Source organism: Apostichopus japonicus, chromosome 22 (genome assembly GCF_037975245.1).
Source record: "Apostichopus japonicus isolate 1M-3 chromosome 22, ASM3797524v1, whole genome shotgun sequence".
Taxonomy (NCBI): Eukaryota; Metazoa; Echinodermata; class Holothuroidea; order Aspidochirotida; family Stichopodidae; genus Apostichopus; species Apostichopus japonicus.
The window spans coordinates 7649796-7672042 of NC_092582.1; the positions used below are offsets into that span (position 1 = coordinate 7649796).

The window sequence follows — 22247 nt, forward strand, 5'->3', positions numbered from 1 at the left end:
AAGTTTTATCTGGCCATATAAAGCCAGATATAACTGGATAAAGAATCATCCCAGATATGCAGATAAAGTTTTATCTGGCCATATAAAGCCAGATATAACTGGATAAAGAGTCAATCCAGATATGCAGATAAAGTTTTATCTGGCCATATAAAGCCAGATATAACTGGATTAAGAGTCAATCCAGATATGCAGATAAAGTTTTATCTGGCCATATAAAACCAGATATAACTGGATATAGAGCCAATCCAGATATGCAGATAAAGTTTTATCTGGCCATATAAAGCCAGATATAACTGGATATAGAGCCAATCCAGATATGCAGATAAAGTTTTATCTGGCCATATGAAGCCAGATATGACTGAATATAGAGTCAATCCAGATATGCAGATAAAGTTTTATCTGGCCATATAAAGCCAGATATAACTGGATATAGAGTCAATCCAGATATGCAGATAACTGGATATACATCATGTATATCCAGTTATACCTGACTTTATATTGACAGATAAAACTTTAAGATTGTATGCTCTTACATAGTTCATTTTCATAGAGATTTACATTACACTATATTGTGGCACTGCACTATACATATATATTTCAATAGTAAATCACTTACACTACACACTAAGTCAAAGGGGGAGGGGGGGAATAACTATCTCTATCTGGGTTGCTAGGCAACCACAGGGTCTTAGCTTGAAACAGGATGACTCAGAGGTTGATTAAGTGTGAAGGCCGCTTTTGAACAATGGACATATGTGTATTGATACTCTAGGAGTGAGATAGGAAAGGGAGCTGTGTACACTAGTGTCCACATGGTAGGAGTAAAGAGCAGAAGGAAGTTTAACAGAAAGGATTGGTACATAAAGAAAATGTGATAGAGATTCGTGAATAATAACCTATCGATGTCTGGACATTGGCAAAGGTTTCTATAGTGAACTGAACAGTCAGAAATAAGGAAGAATTTTTTGGAACGGATGGCAACAAGGAATATATTTTGGGACTGAACTTCGGTTCTGAATGGACATAATGGAACATATATCGCCCTCCTGGAACTTATTTATTTAAGCAAATATATTAAATAAAAGAATAGCACAACGCAATTTAGTATCAACATCTACAGGACCACAGAAGAATAAAGAACTCAACCTTCAATTATTATGTTTAAGTGTACTAGTGGTACCGCGCGATGCCAGTTTATTTAAGTAAGTAATATGATTTACCTGGGCGAAAAATTTGAATGTACATGTATTCAATATCAGTTTTCAAATGTTTTGGTAAGGTATAGTAAAAGTGTGTAATGTGCATGCACTTTACATATTTCCACTTTGTTCCAATCCAGTTGAGTTCTGTGTTTATATTTTGTGTGTGTCTTGCTCTCTGTATGGGTCTCCGTACCAGAACAGAGATAACTGATCACGCTGGAAAGTTACTCTCAAGTCCAGTTTTGGCCACTTTTTCGGCCATATAAAAGTTTATCTGGATTTTCTTTATATCAACCAGATAAAGTTTTATCTGGCCCAGATATGGAAGCCATAAACTTCAACCATATAAAATTTTATATGGGCCATATAAAAGTTTATCTGGATTTTCTTTATATCAACCAGATAAAGTTTTATCTGGCCCAGATATGGATGCAATAAAATTTAACCATATAAAATTTTATATGGGCCATATAAAAGTTTATCTGGATTTTCTTTATATCAACCAGATAAAGTTTTATCTGGCCCAGATATGGATGCAATAAAATTTAACCAGATCAAATTTTATATGGGCCAAATAAAAGTTTATCTGGATTTTCTTTATATCAACCAGATAAAGTTTTATCTGGTCCAGATATGGATGCAATACAATTAAACCAGATCAAATTTTATATGGGCCATATAAAACTTGATTTTATATCAAGTTATATCTGCCCAATTTTTTTATCTGGCCAGATATAAATTCCAGATCTGCAGCAGATCTGGCCCAGATTGAAATTCCAGCTCTGGGCCAGATCTGGATTTTTATATCTGGCCCAGATCTGGGATTTCGGTAAGGGTGCATGCTACAGTACTGTACAACATTCTTACAATGTGTGTGAAACACTTGTTCTTAGTTAAACTTGGCAAATCGCTAAGAAACGATTGGCAGTGGAGCGTCTCTACATAGCGAAACAGCGAACAGAATCCAAAGCACCGAGTCTTGTCTCGACATGTTTTTAGAACAGTACTCAGTGCAACGTTTCCTAGCCTAATGTGCCTAAAGTCCACACAAAACGCGAGGCCTAATATTACTATTAAAAATGATATGTTACCCCGAAAGGATAAGGCACGAAGTTTCCTTCTTGCTTTTTGTTACTTCTGGTAACCAGAACTTATCGGGCAATAAAATAAACACGTATCAAAAAGGTTTTGCCCTTCAACACGAAACTATTCTCGTTTAAACTTTCTTTCAGTCAAAGTCGTGAACTTCGTACTCGTACACTGGCCTAATGTGCCTAAACCCCACACAAAACGCGAGGCCTAATGTTACTACAAAAATGGTCTGTTAGTGTTACGCCGAAAGGATAAGGCACGAAGTTTCCTTCTTGCTTTTTATTGCTTCTGGTAACCAGAACATATCGGGGATTTAAGTAAACACGTCTAAAAAGGTTTTGCCCGTCAACACGAAACTATTCTCGTTAAAAACTTGAAATAAAGCTGAAATAAATAAATGAAAACTTCCTTTCAGTCAAAGTTCGTAAACTTCGTACTCGTAGGCCTACTCTGGATGTTTACAATAAACAATTGTGATGCATATAACGTGTGTTGGTTACATCAGCGATCGGTTTACGCTACCTCCACGCTATGAAAAGCGTTGTATCGATTGGTTCACTCCCATTGTGTCGGTGATGAATAGCGAGCGAGGGGAATTTGCGTTCCTTTATTTGGAGTGCGGGGAAAGTAGCGTTCCTTTATTTGGAGCGGGGTTAATTACAGTTAAGCTGACTTTTGCACTGAATCGCGCTAATCTTTACCAAGTTACTTATTGGCGGGACTGTAGGCTAATTTGTGCCGGGCGGTAAGGCTGAAATTGACCTTGAGTACCGGGCGGAAATTTTGAGAGCTGGGTAGCACCGCCCGGCGTGGTGACAACCCTGCACTCTAGCAAAATGACTAAATTCGGAATTTCCGACTGTCGCACTCTTTTTTACCTAGGCCTATTCATATTTTCTTGTGATTGTGAATGACGTAAAAATGGAAAAATTTCGGTCAAAATTGACCTTTAATCAGTCATATTTACCACGTTTTCCTTGCCACTTTGAGAAATTGTATCTCGCGATCCTTATACTCCACCATACAACACTTCGTATGATTTTGAATACTCTAAAAAAAATGCCTAATAGAACAACCGTACAACGTTCGCCAGCTTCAATTCGGTTTATTTATGAACTAATTTTGCTATTGGGTAGGTCGACCCTGTTCGCTAGCTTTAAGTAAGTTCAGTATCTATTAGGGACGTATCCAGGGGGGGGGGAGCAACAGCCCTTCAGTGTCAAAAAAATGTTAAAACTGTTGGGGTTTTTTTGCATGGTATTTTGTCAGTGCTCTTTTGATCTTGGATACGTGTCAGCTCCGTTAACTCTGAAAATTCTGAAAATTTCTTAGACCCCTTCCCCCATATCGATCGCAAAATGTGCTCCCCTCCCCCCCCCCCCCCGTGCAAAGTCTGGCTGGGTCGCTGGTATATATACAATTAAAACACTCAATGCTTTGACGAAGATGATAGGCAGATTGTTCATGTGAGTGATAAAAAGCCCCGTCCCCTTCAAAATACTATATATTATTAAGCGCGCTAGGAAAAGCACTGTAATTTTGGGTAATTCACTATGTCGTCGAATATAATTTGTGGAAAAAATAATTCCCCTTTGTTACATTAACATAGATTTTGTAGTTAGTAGTCTATGTAGCCTTCAAGCAGATAACTTATACTCAGTTGCTTACTTGCTTAACCAGAATGATTAATAAGTTTGTGAAGTGAGGGCCAGTGGGTACAAATGTATCGAAAAAAGTTCGGAACAAAAGTGCAGTCGCGAAAGATGGGGTGTCTGATACCTACCGTATCGTTGACAAGTAGAGCGAGGGGAGGGGGGGGGGTAAAAGTCAGTAGTCGGAATTCTCTGGCTTCAAAACCCATCCAGTTGGAATTTCAGCCACTACACCCCCCCCCCCCCCAATCATCAGGCCTTAGCTACGTCCCTGTCTACATCATTACAAGGTAAAACCTGAATTTCCGATATCAAACGTCGATATATTTCAATACAATAAACGTCAAAGTTTCGCAGATATTTATAGAAGTTTTGAAATCAAAATAGTTGAACTTTGCATTTGCACAATAAGGTGAAATTACAAACGAGAGGTCGAAAAAATGGAGGGGGAAATATTGTTGACATTTTGCGATAGGATATGGGGAGTGAGGGAGGGGGGGGTGGATAATTAAGATTACTTAATATTTTTAAGGGTATTAAGGATCCTCCAGGCTCTTCCGGTAGTCATACTATGTGTTTCTTCAAATCAAGTTTATTTATCAAGGGTAACTCCGTCGGAAAACAGCTAAGTTTACTAGGCGAAATGTTATTATTATACATTTTAACGTCAGTCTAGTCTTTTGCGAAAGGATGTTTAAAGATCCTTTAAAGTTTAAAACTTTAGATTTATCGGGGTTAATTTGAACTCTTCACTGACTACACCAGCTGATGGATGAAGCAGTCAGTGCATTATTGTTTTGTAACAGAAATGACCCCCAAAGAATTACTGATGTGCCCGATCAATATAGCGTGATTGGCTGGCTTGGGTAGGCTTAATAAGCTTATTTGTATCCACGGTTAGGCGGAGTCGAGCTTATGTTCTTTGCTTATCTTGTCCAGTCTCTATCATATTGATGCGATCCCATAAGCCCTGGTAGGATCAATGGTTTATGAGTGTATATTAACCCTACAATACCGTATAGCACCTGGTTGTCTATCCCTGTCGGTTGCATTTACCTAGTTATTGATTTGTTTTCATTCATCGACCAAATGGCTTTCAATAAGTGAACTCACCAGTCAACGGACTAAAAAAGGTCTTTGTTGTGTTTTCTATTGATGTCGGATTATTTTGGAGGTGTTATCAGAATACCCAAGATGCATCAGTCAAGACCCTGCCTGCCTCCTACGCCTTTCAGTATCTTATAGTCGGTGGTCACTGAGCCAACCTACACCCGCTGGCGTATTTTTTTTCCCAGGACGAACGTGGGCATCGGCCAATCAAATCCCTGGATTCCAAACATGTGACGCTTTTTCAAAAAACATGTTCTGAATCTTTTTTCCTAGTTTTGACCCCAGATTATGAACGACGATCCTTCACTTACCTAGAGACTGGATCTGTAACCCACTTTCTAAACCCTAACTCTGATTTCAAACGAATTTGTAAATTCCTGAAAAACCTGAACCCACGTTCGTCCTAGGAATAAAAATTAGGCCACCCGCTGACCGGTCGCTACGGATCAGAAGGGACTCGTGATACACACTTGGCGCAACATATCGCTGTCACGATACAATTATACAGTCTAGATAAAACAGGACTACCGAGGGTTAAAACTCACATTCTAGATATAACTGGACTGCCGGGGGTTAAAACCCACAGTCTATATATAACGGGACTGCCGGGGTTAAAACTCACAGTCTAGATATAACGGGACTGCAGGGGTTAAAACTCACAGTCTAGATATAACGGGACTGCCGGGGGTTAAAACTTACATTCTAGATATAACGGGACTGCCGGGGGTTAAAACTGACAGTCTAGATATAACGGGACTGCCGGGGGTTAAAACTGTCAGTCTAGATATAACGGGACTGCAGGGGGTTAAAACTCACAGTCTAGATATAACGGGACTGCCGGGGGTTAAAACTGACAGTCTAGATATAACGGGACTGCCGGGGGTTAAAACTGGCAGTCTAGATATAACGGGACTGCAGGGGGTTAAAACTCACAGTCTAGATATAACGGGACTGTCGGAGGTTAAAACTCACTGTCTAGATATAACGGGACTGCCGGGAGTTAAAACTGACAGTCTAGATATAACGGGACTGCCAGGGTTTACTCACAGTCTAGATATAACGGGACTGCCGGGGGTTAAAGCTGACAGCCCAGTTATAACGGGACTGCCGGGGGTTAAAACTCACAGTCTAGATATAACGGGACTGCCGGTGGTTAAAACTCACAGTCTAGATATAACGGGGCTGCAGGGGGTTAAAACTCACAGTCTAGATATAACGGGACTGTCGGGGGTTAAAGCTGACAATTTAGATATAACGGGACTGTCGGGGGTTAAAACTGACAGTTTAGCTATAACGGGCCGCCGGGAATAAAACTCACAGTTTAGATATAACGGGACTGCCGGGGCCAAAACTCACAGTCTAGATATAACGGGACTGCCGGAGGTTGAAACTGAAGTTGTTTGGTAGATTTTGAGTAACTTTACTCTTACAAAGTACCTGCCGAATGACGGATTTATTTGTACTTCTGACGAGTCCGCCCTAACGCGAATAAGCTATCATCTTTATGGATACTACAGGGAGAGCTAATTTCTAAGGAGTTCAACTCCTATCGAATGACGGGACGCTGCGACCATGTCTCAACCAGTGGCGTGCGGAGAGGCGGGGGGGGGAGTGTGGGGGGGGGGAAGAATCCAACCTCCGGGTTCAGTTGGGGCTTTTTTGCATACAATCCGGGAAGAAGTGGACCACTGCTACAGGTGTACCCTCACCGCCCCCTACCGTCATTCAAGCTTACACAAAGTATATATTTATCAAACCTTGCGTCTAGGGTTATTTATGAAGACCTAATTTAATGTCTAAATTTGCTTCTGAATGCCTCATTTGACGTCTTAGCTTTTATTTATCTCTGCGGGAGAACCTCCAAATCTCCTGTATAGGGCAGGCTCCCTCTGACCCTATCATAAAGGTTCAGCCCGCTACATTAATCAGTCGGGGGGGGGGAGTTGTGAATTTATTAGTATTCATTAACACAGACTTCAGTTTCCAGCTACTTATAAAGAACTAACTTATATTGTCTCATTAATATTTGTTTACGGATGTGCATTTATTCCATCAATGCTAAACAGTGTCCCATTATTGAGATCTCATTCGAGCTACAAGTCCACAGGGGTGAGTTCTAGTAAAAATGGAATTTCCAAGTCGAGGGTGAAGGGATGGTGGGGAGGGGGGAGGTTGGGGAGGACGGGGTTGTCTTTGTCTTAATGCTCTTAGTATTCCCAACATCCAGTAATCTCAGACTACAATGTTGGCTATTTCTTATAACTTGCCGGAAAGTTCCACACCCAAGTTATATTACTTCCCGTCAGGGACGTAGCCATGTTTATAAACATATCATTTGGCTTTATGTCAGTAATCTAACAGAAACATTCAAATTACTTGGTGGTTTTGCATCGCTTCCTCTCAGTTCCGATTGCGTGGGATACACTGATGTAAAATTTATATTAAAGTGAAAAAAATAGTAATTGATGTCATATTATAATTATATGGTTAGGCATGTGTATCATTTATATTAAATATTGTACACATATATTATCTGCATTATCTGCTCTATACAGCATATGTGCTAGTTTTGTTGTATCGCAGATATAATTTGACATTAAACGTATGACCGTCAGATGACGGAGATCCGGCACCCCAACCGCAACCCCCGCCCCACCTCCACCCTATGACTTGCATACTTGCGAAATTTCTGGTACTAAAACGGTAAATGCTGTATTATTTCTGGAGGAGGAAACTATAATCCCCTGAAATTTATTTACTGTTTGCATTATATTGCATATTGCATCAATTATACATTAATACATATCTATTATATAATCTCGAATATAAATAATTGTAAAATGTAGTAAAAATGAACTTTCTGCAAGTGGAAACATTGCGATTAAATTTGAAGTACTACTAGTGTAAATTAATCAATAAATATATTATACTGAATAAGATAATAATATATCAAATGAACATACGAACAGTTTGAATATGCGAGTAAAAGAACAGTTTTGGTTCCGAAATTAATTTTGTCGAGAGAAAGAAAATTATGTTAAAATCTTCTCTATATATGAAATAAGTCTAGACTATATAACAATAAGAACAAGAACAAGAATAATAAGTCTATATATGGTCAATATAATTTACTGCTTCGTCAACCATCCTTCCCCGTTCCTTTTGGAACCTGTAATGTTATCACTTACACGTCATATAAAAGCATATACGTCCGCAACAAAACTAACAAAACCCAGTCCACTTCGTAATATATGACGATGTTGTGATCAGCATCAACCCATGCCGAGGAAACTTGCTATATCTTGAGCAAACGCCCGTAGCTGTCTAGCCATGTAGACATTTCGCTTTTCTACAGTACAGCTTGCGTCACTAGGGTCGGAATAATGGAACGTCGGTGTGGGTTCTGTCAAGTTCTACAAGTGAATTTGAAGAAATAAGAACCATTAAAAAAAGACTGTTATTAATAGAACAGTTTTGGTTCAGAATGAGCAGAAAATTCACAAACACCCAGTCCACTTCGCAATCTCTGACGATGTTGTGATCAACATCCACCGGTATCGAGGAGGTATGCTATGTCTCGAGAAAAATCACGTAGCTGTCTAGCCATGTAGACATTTCGCTTTTCTACAGTACAGCTTGCGTCACTAGGGTCGGAATAATGGAACGTCGGTGTGGGTTCTGTCAAGTTCTACAAGTGAATTTGAAGAAATAAGAACCATTAAAAAAAGACTGTTATTAATAGAACAGTTTTGGTTCAGAATGAGCAGAAAATTCACAAAAACCCAGTCCACTTCGCAATCTCTGACGATGTTGTGATCAACATCCACCGGTATCGAGGAGGTATGCTATGTCTCGAGAAAAATCACGTAGCTGTCTAGCCATGTAGACATTTCGCTTTTCTACAGTACAGCTTGCGTCACTAGGGTCGGAATAATGGAACGTCGGTGTGGGTTCTGTCAAGTTCTACAAGTGAATTTGAAGAAATAAGAAACATTAAAAAAAGACTGTTATATAAAACGTGACACCGTAATATATCGCTAACTATCCAATTACAGTCGATAAATATGTTTGAACATGCTCTCGAGAGTTCCCAAGAGTAAGAAAGAAGTCATGAACCCTGAAAGAAATGCGTGGTAGGATTATGAAAATAAAGATGATCATTTCATCATAAATGGGCGCTTATTGGCTAGCCAACTATAAAACCTAAGCAATCGGCTATCGCAAACTTGTCCGTGCTCTTTTGTAGCACAACATGCACTTTATTTATACACGGCTTCTACCCTTTATACCCCTCCCCCCCCCCTATTCACTTAAACAATGAATCTCCGATCACGCATGCGCGTGGACGTTATCATAGGCGCTACCTCTTCATTAGGTGGTCTGTTCACAGATTCGCTATGCCGTATTACATAGGTACACTTTTGGAACTGGTTTGACGAGTTTCGTATGTCAAAGTCTCGGATGTTTCGGGGTTTGCTTTTCGCATTTTTGAGGGCATATTCAACAGAACACCAAAAATACTGTAAGGTGAAAAGGTGTTTTGACAGTTCTGTGGTGCGAGAATCAAAATCGATTTCAGAGGAGCAAATGCATCGAATGCGCAACGATTGACAGTATGGAATATTTCTGGTACAGTGACGTGGATGGCAATTGCTTGGTAAAAGGTAGTTAGTTGTGCTTGTCCTTGGGTTCATTGAACAAGTCTGTCTTGAGTGAGCCATTTTGTAGGATCACTCTGGTGTCCAGAAAATGAACGTCATATCTAGAAAAATCTGCAGTAAATTTGATTGTGTGATGAAACGAGTTTATGCCATCAATGAAGAGTTTTAGACTTGCCTCACCATTGATCCAAATCATGAAGATATCGTCAATGAAATGTAACCACGTGTGTGGTTTCAAGTTTTATAGAGAGAAAAATTCTTTCTATAGGTTTCCCATAAAGATTTTGGCAAAAGAGGGAGCCATTTTGGTACTCATTGCGGTGCCATGAATCTGGAGGTTGTGTTTGTTGCCAAATACCAGTTTATAGCTGGCCAAGATAAGTTTTTTTCGTGGGGGTTTTACGACGTTTCGGATTGAATGCTTTAGTGCAGGCCGAAATGCCTTCTTCGCTGGGGATATTTTTGTATAACGAAGACATTTCCAATGTTACTAACAGAGTGGAAGGGGGAAGAGTTTTTATTTCCCCAATATTGCAAGTGAAATCCGTAGCGTCCTGAACATAGGACGGAACAAAAGATTGGATGAGAAGATCCACGAATTTGGAGATTTTTTGTCAGTAGCCGTTCCATTACCAGAGATTATGGGCCTCCCAGGATTGCCTTCTTTGTGAATTTTGGGCAGAAAATAGAAGCGACCAGGTTTTGGGTCGTTTGTAAGGGGGTTCTGGCCTAACCGTAACCGTCGGTCAATGGACCCGATAGAGACTATATATGTTTTGGATGACTCTTTTCACGTTTTGTGTGATTTCTTGAGTGGGATTAGAATCCAGGAGTTTGTAGTGTTGATGGTTGCCGAGTAGTCTGTTTGCTTCCTCTCTGTAGAATTGTTTGCCCATAGCGACAATTGCAGAACCTTTGTCGGCTGGCTTGATGACAATATTATCACGCTTCCGGAGTTCATTGATAGCCTGTCTCACAGTTTTGCTGTTTAACATGCGTAACGTGGTTTAAAATACCTCTTTAGGTAGTTTTCTAATGACGTCATTGAGATGTATGTACGTATTAGAAGCTAAACGTTCTATGGCAGTTGTGGACTCTCGATTTCTAACGATGTCGAGGGCAGCTTGAAACATTTTGGTGGTGTTGTATACTGCGGAGATCCCTTCGATCTTTAAAGAGTAAAATATAAGCAATACTGAGAATTTCACGAAATTTCACGAAAATAAAAAGATGAAGATGCCAAGATGATCAGACAAACAGATTAAAAGTCACAATGATATAATTTCTAAACCCTAAAACGCTACATTGTTCAATTTGGTGACTGTATTCGATGAATAGGTATACAAACACAAAATCAGGTTATCTCCTTTGACAGGTTGTTAATTAAAAAGAGCTTTTGTATTCCTAATAATTCACTTATAAAGAGCATGCAGCTGAAACTGTTTTAAGTAGATAGATCTCTTAGTATTGATTTGAAGGAGGGTTTAGGTTTAGGTATAGGGTACGCATCATGGCTTTGTGAGAATGACCTAAATTTACAATCTAAGGCAATTTAGAGGTTTAATTTAGCTCATCGTTAAACCCACCTGCCTCCACTCTTCATTAAATCCTTCAATTCCATCCGCACACTCTGTCCGTCCTGATTCTCTCTGAATAGAAACCAAGGAGAATAAGAAAGAAGAAAAAACACAAATTGAGGCAAATTGTTGCAAAATGTTTATTTCAAATTACAACGGTGAGTTTGAAGGTATAAACAATCTGTTTAATGTAGGCCTACTGTAACACTGTGGTTTGAATTCTTGCCAAAAGCCAAAGGGATCAATGCGAATGTGATGGCGTGCGTGTGTATTTGCTTGTATCTGAAACCCAAACATGTGAACACACTACCTCAAATAGTACATGTTGGTTGAAGTTCATACTTGGTATGTATATAGATCCTCCTTTGATGCGTACAAGAACTTTATCGAAGTTAACGGTAGTTGAAGGTCAGTTCATGTCAACCAAGGTCAACTTCCTCTCCGTGTATACAACACACAATATAGGTCTTTTAATGGTTTTTGTGTGTGATTAACATGTATCCTACCTACCTACAGACAAACCATGGTTTAGTGTTTCGTTTGCTGAAAGATATTATGTATTATGTGGATATACAGGTAAAACGAGAAAGCTGTTGTCATCATGCAGGTCAGTGCACACGATTAGTTGATGTTATGGAATGCTTCGGCGACGTCTAGTGATCGTTGTTCCATAGGTCATTGCTGTAATTGCTCCGGGGTTATTAAATGGCATAATGACTGTATTAGTAATCCTATTGTTAGTTTGCATGGGGACATAGCCTGTATCATTTGTAAAAATACTCGAAATCACTTTCAAGCATGTGACGACATTAATTCCCCTCTCAGTTCTATTGATCCTGATATCAATTCTGTTCAAAGTTTTCAAGCTACTAACTGCAAGTATTATGATTACAATTTCTTTCAAGATATTACCAACGATTTATGGGATCAGAAACTTACCTTGTATCATGTGAATGCTAGGTCTCTGAATAGTAACTTTAATAATTTATTATTATCACTGAGATCCGTTAGGCATATTTTTTCTGTTATCGGTATAACCGAGACCTGGCTTGGTAATCCTAATACTTTACATACTCTCTACAACATCCCTGGGTATAATATGGAACATGCCTCTAGGCAAGGGCGTGGTGGAGGGGTCGCACTATATATCAATTCATCTCTTAAATACAAATCTCGTTCAGATTTGAGTTTATTTGTAGAAGGCGTATTTGAGTCGACTTTTATAGAACTACAGGCTTCTCATTCGCCAATCACCATAGGGGTTATTTATTGCCCCTCCGGTGTTAGCGAAACTGTGCTTGACATGTTCTCTACTTTATTTATTTCATTGAATCGAGAAGACAGGAGTTGTTTCTTAATGGGCGATTTTAACTGTAATCTCTTAATTACATCGGAAAACATCGGTAATCAGTTTATCAACCTTGTACACTCTCACTCTTTTCGTCCACTCCACAATTTGCCTTCTAGGATAACGTCACACTCTGCTACACTTCTTGGTGTAATTTTTACGAATAGTCCATCACTGTCATCTACCTCGGGCATAATTTGTGACGACATTTCGGATCATTTCCCTGTTTTTACTATTGTTGAAATTGACAATGTTAAAACTAGTATTCCGTCAATTACTTTAAGGAGGCACGTTAATCCAGCAACTACACGGTTATTTCGGTCTGCTATTGAAAACGAAACTTGGCAAGATGTCTTTTATGGCAATGATGTAAACGTTGCATTTGATCAGTTTAATAAAATATTTAGTAAGCATTTAAACAACTGTCTTCCGTATGTTCCTAGTACAAAGAAGGGTATTAGTGATAAGAGTGACTGGATGACTCCTGCCATCCTTAATTCTTGCCGTACAAAGAATCGTTTATATAAAAGATATCTCCGTAGTCGCACTGCAAACAACTTGAACGACTACAAACGTTTTCGTAATCGTCTTACGTCTGTTATCAGGCTGGCCAAAAAGTCTTACTACACCAATATGTTTAATAATAACAACCAGGATGCGAAAAGTATGTGGCGGTCAATAAATACACTTTTACATGGTCGACAAGCTAATCGCACTCCTGAAAAGATTAATTATCAGGGGGTCAGTTTTTCTAATCCATTGGATATTGGAAACATTTTTAATGATTATTTTACTACTATTGGTCCAGCCACTCAACATAAGATTCCTAATGTTAATTCTCACTACAAAATGTACCTGCAAGCACCAGTCATTGACTCTTTATTCATTATTCCTGCAACAAGAGATGAGGTCCTTCAAGTACTTCTATCACTCAAGCCATCCGCTGCTGGTTTTGATGGTGTTTCTGCTATTATTGTAAAACATGTTGCCCATTCATTATGTATTCCACTCACATATCTTTGTAATCTCTCTTTTGAGCTTGGTGTTGTTCCCACATCTTTAAAAATAGCTCGAGTTGTTCCTGTCTTTAAGGCCGGTGAAAAGGAATCCGTGAATAATTATAGACCCATTTCAGTTCTCCCATGTTTCTCCAAGGTAATCGAAAAAATAATGTTCTCGCGGTTATATAACTTTATTGCTAAGCATAATTTACTGTATAACTATAAATTTGGTTTCCTTCCTGGCCGCTCAACTACACATGCTATTTTACATTTTACTTGTAAAGTTATGGAAGCTTTCGAAAATAATCAGTATGCTTCTGGTATATTTCTGGATCTGTCGAAGGCGTTTGATACCCTTGACCATAACATTTTACTTGAAAAACTTAGTCATTATGGAATCCGGGGAACTGTACTTCAGTGGTTCAAAAGCTATCTTGCTGATCGTCACCAGTTTGTTGTTATTAATAATATAAATTCTGATTCTAAGCCAATTAAGTGTGGTGTTCCTCAAGGGTCCATACTTGGTCCATTGTTGTTTATAATTTATGTTAATGACCTCTATAGAGCCAGCAAAACATGTCATATAATCTCTTATGCTGATGATACTAACCTGTTCTTTTCCAGTAATGACATTAATTTTCTATTGGATACTATACAGAATGAGTTTACATATATTCATGATTGGTTTTGTGCAAATAAATTGTCACTAAATGTTAAGAAAACTACCTCTATTGTGTTTAGTACACTTTCAAAGCACTTAAATCCTAACATTAATAGTATCAGACTTTGCGGTGTTGATGTTATGCTGTCTAAGACTACTAAATTTCTTGGGGTTTATATAGATAATCATCTTTCTTGGAATAATCATATTCAGAATATTTGTGTGAAAGTGTTTAAAGGCGCTGGAGTTCTTAATAGACTTCGCCAAATCATTCCCAGAAGCACATTGGTCACTTTGTATAATACACTCATACTTCCCTATCTTACATATTGTAATGTTATTTGGGGCAGTACCCATGCCTCTAGAATTCAACCCCTTTACTTACTTCAAAAGAGAGCCATTCGTTACATTTGTAATGCGGATTACCTCCAGCATACAGCACCCCTGTTTACTACTCTTAACGCTCTTAGTATCTATGATATAAATCGTTACTATGTTGGTATTTTTATTTTCAATTGGTTACATGATAATGCTCCGTCGACATTTGGCAACTATTTTCAGTTACGTAACGATCCTTATCCCAACCGTGCGCCAAATCAATTGACTGTTCCTTACTTTAGACTTAGGTCTGCACAACTTGGTATTCGTTATGTCGGCGTAAAACTTTGGAATTCCCTCCCTACTACTATTACTGGTGGTAAAAGTTTGAACACCTTCAAAAAACGTCTTAAAGAGTATCTTATATCAAACTATCATTGATTTTGTTTTTTCCTTTCTTTGCCATCTTTGTTCTGTTTTCTCTGTATACTTAAGCTTTCTTTCTATGTTTTATTTGTAAAGGGGTGTCAACGTAAACAAGTTCTGCAGAGCTTCTTGTTGGCACTCCTCAATCTCTTGTTCTCTTGTACATTTACCCACGTCTATTGTCATAATTGCATACTTTAATGCGAGAGATTGAAATAAAGTCTTATGAATTGAATTGTATAACATCCGCAAACAGAACAACCGATTTGTTTAAATTTTGACTAAAAAGATGATGAAAACTTTTTTTTTTTACAAACCATTCGTTCATATAGTTCATCGGTGGATTCTTCTAATACGTCAATCGCATCACAGAGACCAGGGGCAGTGTCGCGTCTTGTAACTGGCGATGCAGATACCTTAAACATCATATATAAAGCAATGATGAAAGTGATGATGTACCTTGGGAAACCTGGAGAAATATGATGAACAGTCATTTCATGATGATGCAAGATTTTATCTTATTCAAAGCTTTGCATTTGCTCTCCGCGTTAAATATATAAAGACCCTGTTTGATAGAATGAGACCGATTCTATAAAACATAAATTAGTAACTGAATGAACGAATGAATGAATGCACTAAACGGAAAGGAAACAAGAACTTCTGTGCATGATTCTCCTCAACGTTCTAGTTCTTTGTTAATATTTATTTTACTAAAAAGACTGTTAACTAAAACGTGTAAATTATGTCCGCAAACTTATCGCAATCCTAGATTCTCTTCTCAAGTCTCTATCGGTATCGGTACTTTTTCTTTAATTTCTCAAGGAAATAAATAAAAAAGGGAAAAAAGTAAAAAAGACCATAGGAAAAAGAAAAGAAACAGAAGAAGAAAATAGAAAAAATAGTGAAGGAGAAGGAGAAGGAGAAGGAGAAGGAGAAGGAGAAGGAGAAGGAGAAGGAGAAGGAGAAGGAGAAGGAGTTCAAGTTCCTCAAAAATCGGTTTGCATTAAATTGAGAAGAAATAAAATAGCCTGCAGTAAGTTATACTGTTACATTGTTATACTTACAGAATGCCATGACAGTATCGTTAATGGTATAACCAACTGGGAAATCTGCCCGAGAGAACCGAAAGCTTATCAGTTGCAACTTCCAAAAGTTTACTCGCAAGTTAAAACTTGAGTGAAGTGAAGTCTATAGGACTGTACGAAATGTTTAACTATAATGAATTGATAATTCTGAAAAGTGTTTTTTTTTTATACCATTTTCTACATTTCCTTTTAAGATATTCTTATTGGTGTAACACCTTGTTTCTTCCGGATTTAAAGCCACGGTCAATGCATGACATTTAGAGTATGACAAATATTTCATGACTATCTAAATGAATGAATGAATTTTATTAATTATTGTGGTCATCTTTACGGATAGTCCAATACCTTTTGACATATTAGTCATCGATAAAGGAAATCCAAAGCTGACGAATTTTATATATTGGTCTCAGAAAAGACATACTGCTTTCCCCTTTTGCTATATATTTCAATCTATCGCTAGCGATTTCATCACTTTTCTTGAATTTATACGATAATCATCGAGAGGGAACGATATGAGTGTATTCTTGTTTTCTATGTGGTTTTTAAAGTTCAGTAAGGAAAGACTTCTCGACGGTGATACATATTATGAATTAAAGTTAAAAAAACATTATTCTTTAATTAAGGAAACAAGATGCATAATCACCACGTGCAGTTCCCTGAATTTATCATACGGATACCAAATAAGGTATGTTTTTTTTCGTATTTATTGCCGAACACCTTTTGACATATAAGTCATCAATATAGAAAACTCAAAACTTACCATTTTTATATATATATTGGTCTCAGGACGATTAAAAAATACATTTATTCCTAAGGAAACAAGATGCATAATCACCACATGCAGTTCCCTGAATTTATCATAAGGTTACCAAAGAAGGTATGTTTTTTATTTATTGCCGAACACCTTTAAACATAAAAGTCATCAATATAGAAAACTCAAAGCTTACAAATTTTATATATATATATTGGTCTCAGGACGATTAAAAAAAAAAGATTTATTCATTAAGGAAACAAGATAATCACCACATGCAGTTCCCCGAACTTTTATATAAAGTTACCAAAGAAGGTATGTTTTTTATTTGATTGGTGATGGTGGTTTTTTCTTTACAACGCGAAAAAGGATGTGAATTATCGATAAAGATTCATCCGTACTCTGCGGCATTCTTACTCATTTATTGTCAGAATCACAGTACTTATCGACAACTTACGATCATAGAAACAGCCACGTGTGTCATCATGAAAATATTAAATAACTGTTGGTATAATTAAAATTTGAAGGAATTCCGCAGAAAAGCAAATATGGTATTATGAAACCGGCAGTGTGACCCTTATGAGCACATTACCACCCTCACAGGAATAGAACTATACGTGATTGAAAGAAAAACAAAATTAATATTAAGAGAGACTATATAGAAACTATAGAGAGACTTATTTACAGTGGTATTGAGAGATTCCATAAGCGTGCCAAATATGAAATTATTACGTTATTTTGATAGAACGAACACACAGAAACCCATTCAAGCAGTAACCAATCAATGTAATTGATTTAGGCTCAAGCAATTCAGGCGGCGTTTAGTATCTAAACAAATATTTGCATATTGAGAAAATCGAGAAGCTCACCTTATTTGAGATCTCCGAATACACCATTTGTAGTCTATATATTAATGTTGACAAAATGGCATTTTGAGATATTCCAGATTTGAAGTATGTATGTCATGTAAAATAATAATATTTAGTATTTGGTCTTTTTCAGAAATTAATAGTCCCTCCAGAAATTATATTTGGTATTGAATATTGCCTTGTTTAATGAGTTGAATCATGTACGCTGCCCTGGTTATTCATGTATTAATTAAAGAAAGCTTATTTCAGTAAGATATTCAAATTCTTGACATACAAATTAGTGTTGTGGTGGACGTTAGTGTACTTGAAGGAAATAAAAAAGTGAATAAGGGAGCTAGTCCTCTTCTCCTGTTTAACACATCAACTTCCGGGTCCATACTCTCCCTCCAAAGGCATTTACCATGGAATCCCCAGGGGGGCTCAAATGCAGGCCCATGTACCCCACCCACGAGTTGCTCCACTGGGTATTTTCTGCTGGTTGCTCTTTGGGAGAAATTTTTCGAAGCTTGCCCTTCCTGAACAAGAGGGTTGGTTACTCCCCTGAAAATTATTACCACTGCAATGGCAAGGAAGGTTGTTTTCCTCGTTTGGAAAAATGACCCCGTCAAAGAGGCCTTCGCAAAACTGAGGGTGCTTTTTCGCTAGACTTGGATCTGATCTCCTGCTCAAGATCATATCCTGTGGTGCTCCAGTTCTAGGTCGTAGTGTAATTGCAGATCAGATTCGGATCTGTTCCTCCGATTTTGACCTTGGCAAGGAGGAGGATCATACCCCGAGCACGAAATGAAGCTTGGTAGTGTAAATGCTCTAGTGTCAATGGTTAGCCGAGATCATCGGTGACCTTTACAACTGCAGAGTTGATTGCGGGAACTTCACAGTGCCGTCGTGCGCTGAGTGCTGCACATATCTATTGTGTACATTGAAGTACCACAAACTAGAGGGCAAACTCGGACTTCCTTTGAACACTAACATTGGTTCACCACAAGCGCACTCTTTTTTATAACTTATCTAGCCAACTCTTCAGAAATCAGATGATAATGATATCGATGCAGTTATCCTGCCATCTCAGTTAGCTGATCATGATTACAGCACAACCACCAATTTATTTCTTCACAGTAGACCAACAATACGCTGAAGATATCTCTTGGGCATCAACTGGTCAGCATATACTGCAAGATATCGAAAAACGAGTTTCTGAAAAAACTGACAGGAAGGAATCTGAAAATCAATTGCACAAAAATTGAGAAATTTTCAATCACAAGAAAAGGAAATGAAAGTTGGAAGAAGTGTAAATATGTTGGAAGCTTGCTGGGGACCGTAAAAGATATTAACCGAAGAATTGGTATAACCAACGGTGCTTTCAACACACTGTCAAGTATTTTCAAAAGCAAAAACATAAGCCGAAACATTACGCTTAGGAGTTTCGAGGCTTTATGAAAGAGTATTGATTTTGTACAATTGCAAACTGTGGGGCACAACGAAGGATCTTGATCGCAAAACTGACACTTTTCAAAGGAAACTGCTTCGTAATATTCTCAACATAAGATGGACCAATAGCAATTGGTTATCAAACGATGAGCTCTACAATGAAACCAACCAAACACTTTGGTCATCCATAGTCGCACATAGAAGATTGAGATTTTTCGGGTCTTATTATTGGGGGCGGGTGGTAGAATCATAGTATTCCAAATAGAATAATACATGTCCAACTGGGTGGATACGTAACGAGGGTGCCGTACCGCAAGTAAGTAGATTTTTTTGGTGACCAAACTGACTAGCATTATGTAGTTCAATTACAACAGTAGTGTGATGTGTTTCATTACATCTCATATTGGAGAAACATGAAGAATATACGTTAAGCACGCACAGTACGCCGGCAAGGAGTCAATGCATAACATAGGCAATATTGTCCCCCAAAACCAAGGGGCAGGATTAACAAGTGAGATGGCAAAACGAAAACCGTGAACATTTACAAACTCCCTCGTTGAAATTCCGAAATTTTCAGCAGCATGACACGAGTGGGTTGTCAATTCTTTATATCTTAAATATGCTATACCTGGTACTTAGTTATATGCTAAGGTGCTAACTCTAACGCTAATTGGCTGTATTCAGACAATTTTAAAGTTATTTTATAGTATTTTCAGCTTTATTATACTATAGGGTTGTACAAAGAGTTAGAAAGAAGTTTTCCGGGTTCATTGTAAGTTCGAATTTCGTCATATCTTGTAATAATGTAAGCCTTAAATTTATACATATTAGAAGAATAAAACCTGAGGTTATATTGTCTCAGAAATCAGAATTCAAGAGTGCGGTCAAAAGTGCGGTTAAATTACTTTTTGTACAGACAACATTTTCCAACTAGTGTCATGTTGTTTGACCAGGCGCGTATCCAGGATTTTCTAACCCGGGGGGCGCGAATTACTATCTAAGCGGAGCGCCACCATCGGTTGGCGCGCAGCGTACAAGAAAATTTCTGGTTTTGATACCCCCCAGATCACCGGAAACGGCACTTCTCGGGCTTGAAATGACCAACCAGATGTACACTTTTGGCCTGAGAACCAAGTATTTCCTAATAGTTTTTTTTCCATCCATAACCTTTTTGAAGATTGTCAACCCGGCACACGTCATGTTCGACCTGATCGCATCTCCTGTGGGTCTTTGCTTTTGTAGGTGATTCTACGTCGCGGCCCACAATACCCGTCAGCCCCACTTTTCAAGGTTTTAAGCCCCAAATTTGTTCAGAATTTGAAAATTCACATTTCTCGTGAATAAACTCACTTGAAAACATACCCATAATGTTGTACAAAATTTCATCTATGGACAACCAATATAGAAAAACTTCCTTGAAGCCCTAACAGACCGGTCAAAATTGCACGAGTAGAGGGGAAGTGTGATGCAGAATGTTGGTCAGAAATTTTCGAAAATTCAGACACAGTTAATTTATTGGTGTAGAAATATTAAACCTCTTTTAACGGCTATTATAAAACTTGGTTGAAGGAAATGAAAAAATAGCAGATATTCCCGAAAGCGAACACTACACACACAGGCGTAAGAGGCGCGGCGGCAGTGGCGGAGCTAGGGGTATTGGTCAGGAGGGGCGAGAATGGTCTGTAGGGGCGCTTTCGACACTATCTAAGCGGAGCGCCACCACTGGTTGGCGCGTAGCGCACAGAAAATTTTTGAGTAAAGATACTCCCTAGATCGCCGGAAATGACCCTTTCAGGGCCTGGCTAATTTGCAGATAAACGAAGAATAGGGTGTCATCGCGAAATTACACCAACAAAATGTGAGAAATGTCAATAAGTAGATGAGAGCGCAATAAAAAAGTCAATAATCTAGAATAAGTAAAAAGTGGTAAAGAGCTGAAAAAGGCGCCAGCAGTCCATTTGAGTCCGTCAGGGGGGCATCCGCCCCCCTGACCGTATGGACGCTCCGCCATTGCTCGGCGGGGGTGCAGCCCCTAATTCGCCATTACTAATGTAAAAGAAACTTTTGACAAATAATTGGACCTCCATGCTATTTATACATCTACATGAGACATGTCGTTGTTTACATTAGCATCCCGCGGTATACTGCGCAATTTGAACGGACCGTACGGTACATGATGGCATGCGATATAATAACCGATGCTTGCTTATATGATATTGACATCGAAACGTTGAACGCGCGCTTCGCGCGCGAAAATTTTTGGTTATTTTTTCAGGCAAGTCGGACAGTTTTGAGGATTTTCATCCTGGAACGCCATTTTAATGCTCACTGATATGATGTGATATCTGCTGTTTGCGTTACAAATTCGAACAGGCGCGTAGCGAGAAATTTACCAAGGGAGGGGCGAAGCCTGTAGGCAAATTATCTAAGCGTAGCGCCACCATAGGTTGGCGCGAAGCGTACAAGAAAATTTTGGCCGAAAATGCCTCCCAGATCGCTGGAAATGGCACTACCCAGGACCATTTGTTAACGCGAAGCGTACAAGCAAATTTTGGCCGAAAATGTCTCCCAGATCGCCGGAAATGACACTTCCCAGGCCTTGTAAGTTGCATCTAAGCACTTTCTATTTTGAAATTACTTAGCGATATCATTTAAAAAAAAGCGGAATGGGGGGGGGGCGGTCGCCCCCATCCCAAAATGCGTCATGTTCCCCGACGACACGGTAGAGTTCGAGACCAGCCACAGTTGGTTTCATAGCACAATTCTACACACGCGTTATGATAGACCATATATAGTATATATATAGATCATTAGTGAGAGAGGAAAATGGAAACGTCAAAAAACTGGAGTTGTCGGTGTAAGGGGTAGGGTGAGGCACACTTTTACGAAATCATTGATCCGTCACTGGCTACCCTTCAGCGCTGTAATGATGTCACTGTTCCTCTTTCTCTTCCCGGTGTCTTCGCGTTTTTCTTTTACTCCCTCCTTTTCTCCTTCTTCTCTCTTTCTTCTTTTTCTTTTCCCTTCCTTCCTCTCCTCCTCTTTTTCCCCTCTTTTTTCCTTTTT

General features: G+C 38.6%; 1 protein-coding gene across 1 annotated transcript in view; it reads right to left on the reverse strand.

The window, feature by feature from the left end:
- Positions 1–22247, reverse strand: part of LOC139963609 (disabled homolog 2-interacting protein-like) — a 509980-nt gene that overhangs the window by 286467 nt on the left and 201266 nt on the right. The gene's annotated exons all lie outside the window — the stretch shown is intronic.